We start from the raw sequence: 6,676 nt of genomic DNA, 5'->3' as shown, positions 1-6,676 counted from the left end.
ATGAGTGGACAAATATGCTTTATGCTAATGTTTATTATTATTTGAACAATGACAAATATTCTCATGAATATTAAACACAACAACCTACAATAATACAATACTGTGTGTGTGTGTGTGTGTGTGTGTGTGTGTGTGTGTGTGTGTGTGTGTGTGTGTGTGTGTGTGTGTGTGTGTGTGTGTGTGTGTGTGTGTGTGTGTGTGTGTGTGTGTGTGTGTGTGTGTGTGTGTGTGTGTGTGTGTGTGTGTGTGTGTGTGTGTGTGTGTGTGTGTGTGTGTGTGTGTGTGTGTGTGTGTGTGTGTGTGTGTGTGTGTGTGTGTGTGTGTGTGTGTGTGTGTGTGTGTGTGTGTGTGTGTGTGTGTGTGTGTGTGTGTGTGTGTGTGTGTGTGTGTGTGTGTGTGTGTGTGATCGTTGGAGCGATGTGCAACTAAGGCATATGCTCGAGCGGGAGCTGCCTGGACGCTGTGATCATGTTGCGCGCACTATCTGAGCTGAGTGTGCTGACTTCTCGTACAATGTCCCACGGTATGGCTTCCTGCCTAAAGTCAAGTGCTCGGCGCAGTTGTGGCGAAATGTCGCACCTCTGTTTTCATTTAAACAGCTTCTTATAACCGTTAGCGCAGCTAGCTAGCACCAGATGCTAACAACAACAATGCACGTAAGGTCTCTCTCTCGCTCGCTCGGGCCACACATACACACACCCTCCCGGTCCTCCCAATAGCCAGTCGGTGCCTGCCGGTGAGTGTGGAAGTGTGCACTATAAAAAAGGATTTTGGAGGGTAGTATATATTATCCAAGCAAATCATTTAAATTGTACTCAAGATATATAAGTGAGCATTGTTAGTATACATGAATGGGTAAATTCTACCTACACTACCTAATTTCTGACAGTACCAACTGAAACACAAACAACTGGGTAAAATCTACTTGAAGACATTAGGCCCACACTGCCCCTTTGCGCATGCGTCTGCGGCGACTCTTGGCTGCAGGCCAGAGGAACGGTTCTCTTTCGCGCCTCCCTCCTCCTGGAGTGTGGACATGTTGGAAGGTAAGATATTACTGTCTATCATGTCCTACATATAAATGTTCACATTTTTTAAGGTTCATCACAAGACTTGTTGTCTGCTTGCTTCACGGTTAGACAAGGAATTTAAGTTTGTTCTCGACTATTACTCACTGGTAGTCGGTCACTGATGCTAGATAGCTGTAGCTAACATAGGAGCTAAGAGTAAAGCACTATGATGTTTAGCTCCATATTGTTAAGAATTGTTATTACAGCAATAATGTGCATGTTGACGGCATGCCGTCTGAAATGAGTTAAGCGTCACGGCGACAGTTGTATGTTAATGTATGCTAACCAGCCAAGTTGTGTTTCACGTTAGCATCGTGCATGCTTAGCAGAGAAGGCTAATGTTTGCTAGCTAAGTACCAACAAGAACAGCGCGCGGAAGGCGGCATTCGTTTACATCAACCTTTGAAGTTGGTCGTCCTCTATACAATGTGTGTTTGTCCAATGTTATTTTCCACACAGTATCCAATGGACATGAATACGTGATGCACACTGCAAAAATCAGTAGCCGTTTATTAAATAGCATGTCAGTTCAAGTAATATGACGAACTCTGACCCGGTTGAGTAGTATTGAGTACAGTAACGGTTTGCGGGGGACACATTCAAATGATGCACAAGGCTAATAACTAAGGTGAAGCTAGCTTGTAGCATCTCAATTAGTCTATCTAACGTCGACCGTCAGTTTCCTCGTGGGTCTGTCCGGGTAATATATACTATTGTTGTGTTCGGTCGCTCTGTGCTTAACAATGGTGAGAGTGAAATACCGTTTGTCCCGTTTGATGAATGGGACACGGTGTTGTTAAACTCCAGCCCCGGCGCGCGTGAACAAGGAGCATTCATATGAGCGTGCATGAAACGATAAATACTGAGACAACTATCTTGCGACTATCTCTTAGTGAAAAATAACCATCGTATATTCTGCCAAGCCACAGTAATAATGATTTATGATTCATTTGTCTTTTTTTAGGTATAGCTGCAGCAATAGCCTATAGACTTATGTTTACATTAAGCTTACTGTATATTATCGTGAGGACTGGATAGATTACCACAGAGCAGAGCCAAAGCTCATTGTTATATCTTTTAGGATTGTTCTACATATAAATGTTTAATTGTGTTATTTTGTTGGTAATGTTCAGTGTAAGAAATGTGAATATAAGTGTAACATCCTCAGAGACAGCACCTAAGTCCTATACGTTTTAAATCCTGCAGACAATTGGTAGTGGAGTGGAGGTGGTGAGTGACCTCAGCAGCCCACGTGTCCGTGTCTTCCAGGAGAGATGGCCTGGTTTATTCAATGAGGCTCAGGTGAGAACGTTACGTTTATTTGTTTCCATTTCAACTCACTGTTGTCAGAGTTGTGAGTAATGAGCAGTACTGTAACGCCGTTATTTTTGGCAGTAACTAGTACTCTAACACATTACTTTTTAAATTCAGTAACTCGGTTACCGTTACTACATGGTGCGTTACTGCGTTAGTTTTTTTATATAGTCAACAGCCAGGCAAACAGAGATGAGAACTGTACTTAAGTACAGCAATTGAGTAAATGTACTTAAATACTTCCTGTGTCACATGCGGAGACGGGCTGTGGGCGTGTTTGTGTTGTTTACTAACAAGACTATCATGGCGGCGGCGGAGCTCAAGTCTAGTTTCTCCACCTGGAGATATTCTCACTATTTCACTTTTGTCGAGCACAAAGAAAAGAACGTTTTAGTTAAATGTAAGTTGTGTCCTGGCGGGTCAAAGAGCCTATCTACTGCCCAAACCAGTCATTCAAATCTCTTAAAACATCTGCAGAAACAACATGCTGGGACGAAGCTAGTAGCTAAGACCACAGAGACTCAGCCGACGCCACTCCACCTGCACCTAAGCAACAGCGGCTGGATGTTAACCAAGGGACTGCTCGCCAGGGAAACGTTGATAAAGCCATTGCACGGTATGTTGTAGAACACATGCAGGCTATTGCTACAGTGGAGTCACCCGCTTTCAGGGAGCTAGTTAGCATGATAGCATGTCCGGGCGGCACACGGCATATGGGACGGGAAACTTTTTCCAACTACCTGGAGAAAGAATATACAACACTGGAAAGCCAGCTAATATCGATGCTATCCAGATTGCATATAATGCATGTCAAGTTGATCAACAGATTGTATTATTCTCCAATGCAATAACAGTACTGAAATGAAGGCTAAGGGCATTAATATAATGGGAGCCCTTTTTTAAGTAACTAAAACGTTACTTTTCACAGTAACGCATTACTTTTTGGTGTAAGTAATCAGTAAAGTAACTGAGTTACTTTTGAAATAAAGTAACTAGTAATGGTAACTAGTTACTGGATTTCAGTAACTAGCACAACACTGGTAATGAGTGTTGTCCCCTATGCTTTTTATTAGATCAAGGAGGAGTTCCGACACATAACAACTCTTTCACTGGAAGAGACTTTGATGCTGAAACTGGATGGGTACACTAACACCACTCGCTCCAGCTGATGCGTGCCAAAGGAGGAGATGCCGGCTCCAGGATGCGCCCTCTTCTGAGCACAATTGATGAGGTACATTTATTTAAATGTTTAATTCAAGAATATGAAAATGCAGAAATAAGTCTTCTCACTAAAATGCATTTCCTCACAGGCCCAGAGTATTGGAAAAAAAGGATGCAGTGGCCAGGTGCCTGATTGAAGACCTTGGGGGATGCCAAGAAAACCTTTTTCAAGACAGCAGGTATGTCATTAAAGACTAATCACTTCAAGATTTTAACGGAGTTATTTCGGAAGTTGCTCTGATACCATTTCTGTGATTAACCACTCTTACACCTAACAAATAAATATACAATTTCTTGCTGTAAATCTCTAAACATCTTATTGTTTTTATAAATGGTTTAGCATTCACAGGAAAATGATTTAGGGATAATTTACTGATGTGCTTAGCTACTTAACATATACAACTACTTAAAAACAAAAACCTTCTTTTGGTGTTAAAGTGAAATAAGATATATAAAACCATGCACTGAAAAGTTATGTTTATGGGAAATAATTAGGGATGCCCGATAATTATCGGTCCGATAATTATCGGTCCGATATTAGGAATTATGACGTCATCCCGATAAACCCGATACCAGTATTAATAGCCCCGATAATATACAATATATTTTTTGGGTAAAAAAAAAGAAAAAAATCCTGCAGGAGCGGGGCTGTCAGCATCAGCTTGTAGATGGTATTTTAAACTCGATGCGATCTGAAACTACTGGGCGGCCAAGGTAAAAAAAAATACACATGCGTTAATCGCGTTAAAATAATTAGTGGCGTATTTTTTTTTTGTTATTATCGGTTATCGGTATCGGTCTTGAGAAGCAGTAAGTTATCGGTATCGGTTTCAAAAAACCAATATCGTGCATCCCTAGAAATAATCAATTTAATGTCATTAATGTCGATCTAATGATCGATGGGCAATTTGACTGGGCCTAACATTTTTTATATAAGTTAGAAATCTTGTTTTGTTTTTAATCGCTGCCACACATTTTTACAAATCATTTTTAAAAAAAAAAGTCAATCCCTGGTTTTATTGATTAGGCTTAATGCTAGACCACAAAGCCTATATTGTATAATAGCTTCTAGTTAATATGCCTAATTTAATGTGAATATGCTTTTCTTTCTTTCTTTTCAACATGGAGGAGAAGCATGACAACGTCGTGGACCAAACTATGAAGGTGCTTGTGATCCGTGATGCCAGGGACAGGGGACCAGCAGATGTGTCCATTGTCATAGAGAGAGACAGAGTTTTGTGCGGAAACCAAACAAAGGCATGCGCATTGTTGATGGAATTCATCTACGCCCTCAACCTGGAATACCCCAACATGCTCAAATACACATTTGAGGTATTCTAAAAACTGTTTTTGGAGCTTGATGGAGCCAAGCTGCTCAAACAGGTCCAGAGCCTCAAATAAACAATTTGTTCTGAAGTGGATGTTGACTTGTTTTAGTGCCGAGTGACACAAACACAAAATAATGTGATGTGGAATGTAATGTAATGGATGTGGAGAAACCTTTTTCTGTTAAAAGTGGACTGTTTACTGGCACTTAAAGGTTTTAATGGTTGAGTAAATTGCACTTGGAAGATTATGTTTACAATTTCCATGCACTTTACTGTTAAAACAATGTGATTGTATGACTATTTTGAAGATTCTGCTCAGTGTTAACAATTGAAATGCACTTAACTGTTTAAATAATCTCAATGTATGACCATATTGCACAAAGAAAACATGATCAATAAAATCTTGTGTGTGGCAATATATTGTTTACTGGTAGCCTTACTAATAAAGTAATATTAATGTGTAATATGGATCAATTATTAAGTAAATAGCTGCCTATGATGAGTAAATATTACTCATTTATAAGTAATACGTTTTAAGTAATTGAGATAGATTTTACTTAATTTCTTAAAGTAAGTCTTATATATTAAATATTAGTAATCTTTACCCAGCTGCCTATGATTGAGAGTAAATATTACTCATTTATAAATAATATGTTTTATTAAGTAATTGAGTTAGATTTGACTTAATTTCTTAAAGTAAGTCTTATATACTAACCTGTTAAGGCCGAAGGTCCCCGTCGACGGGGACCCTGGTTTTTTTTTTCCCCAACACTGTGCCACAGGGCATCTTAATATTTAAAAACCTATTAATGTCTTATACCAGATTAACGAGAAGAATCTCAGCTAACTGACTATATGAACCATTTTTACAGAAACAAAACACAAGTCTCACAAGAAGCGTTAGCATTAGCCCTTAGCTAAAACGGGCAGATGCTACTTCCGGTGCTAACTAGCAAAAACGATCTTTACAACTTAATATTTTCTGCACAAACTACATATCATCTGAAAGCTGATACTCCACAGATTATTTGGTTATAAGTATCATCACTGTAGGACACAAACTTACTGAGCTAGCAGCCAGAACAGAGAAGAGAAAAAACAGCAATTTTCAAAACCATAACAATAAATATGTCTTACCGTTGCTGTTTTGTGATCAAAGCTCTTGTTCAAGGGAATAAAAACGCTGTTTAAGGTTAATCCAATGTCTCTTAGTCACTTTAGAATTGTTCCTGATAATCTATCATTACATTCATGGCAGCAGAGTAGTTATAAAGTTTCGCAGTCCGGAGGTAATGCTGTCTCACATGCTGTTTACGCAAACCTCTCTTTACTTGACGTAAGTGTTTAGCGGGACTTACTAAGTGTCACTCGATTCTATTGGCTCTAACGGTTCAGAAAAGGTGTCAATCACCCAAATCGACCAATGGGTTCCAAAGATATGATCCTGCGTGGTATAAACTAAGCCCGCTCCGGCTCCATTAGGCATTACGCTGCCAGAAGGGAGAGCTTCACCACAGAGCAGCTGCAAGAGATGCTAGCTGACGATAGCTATGATCATACCAGATGACTCTTCGTCGGATGATGAAGATCTCCTCCAGCCAGACCTGGATCCGGACAGTAGTGACTCGGATGTTGAACTTCCACCACGGGAAAGGTATGTAATCTCTCTGTTTTTATATATGATGTGTGGAACTGCGTCACAGTGCTAGCTTAGCCAAGAAGCTACAGGAATGATTAGGCAAA

The 6,676-nt window shown here is 39.9% G+C and overlaps 1 long non-coding RNA gene across 1 annotated transcript; it reads left to right on the top strand.

Moving 5' to 3' along the window:
• Positions 1-364: 364 nt before the first annotated feature.
• On the top strand, positions 365-5,021 carry LOC117443109 (uncharacterized). The gene is made up of 5 exons (XR_011642960.1): positions 365-2,372; positions 2,862-3,000; positions 3,458-3,615; positions 3,695-3,784; positions 4,734-5,021. It is a non-coding gene; the product is annotated as an uncharacterized lncRNA (long non-coding RNA).
• The last annotated feature ends 1,655 nt before the right edge of the window (positions 5,022-6,676 follow it).

Source organism: Pseudochaenichthys georgianus, unplaced genomic scaffold, assembly GCF_902827115.2.
Source record: "Pseudochaenichthys georgianus unplaced genomic scaffold, fPseGeo1.2 scaffold_540_arrow_ctg1, whole genome shotgun sequence".
Lineage (NCBI taxonomy): Eukaryota > Metazoa > Chordata > Actinopteri > Perciformes > Channichthyidae > Pseudochaenichthys > Pseudochaenichthys georgianus.
This window is presented reverse-complemented; position numbering and strand designations above follow the sequence as displayed.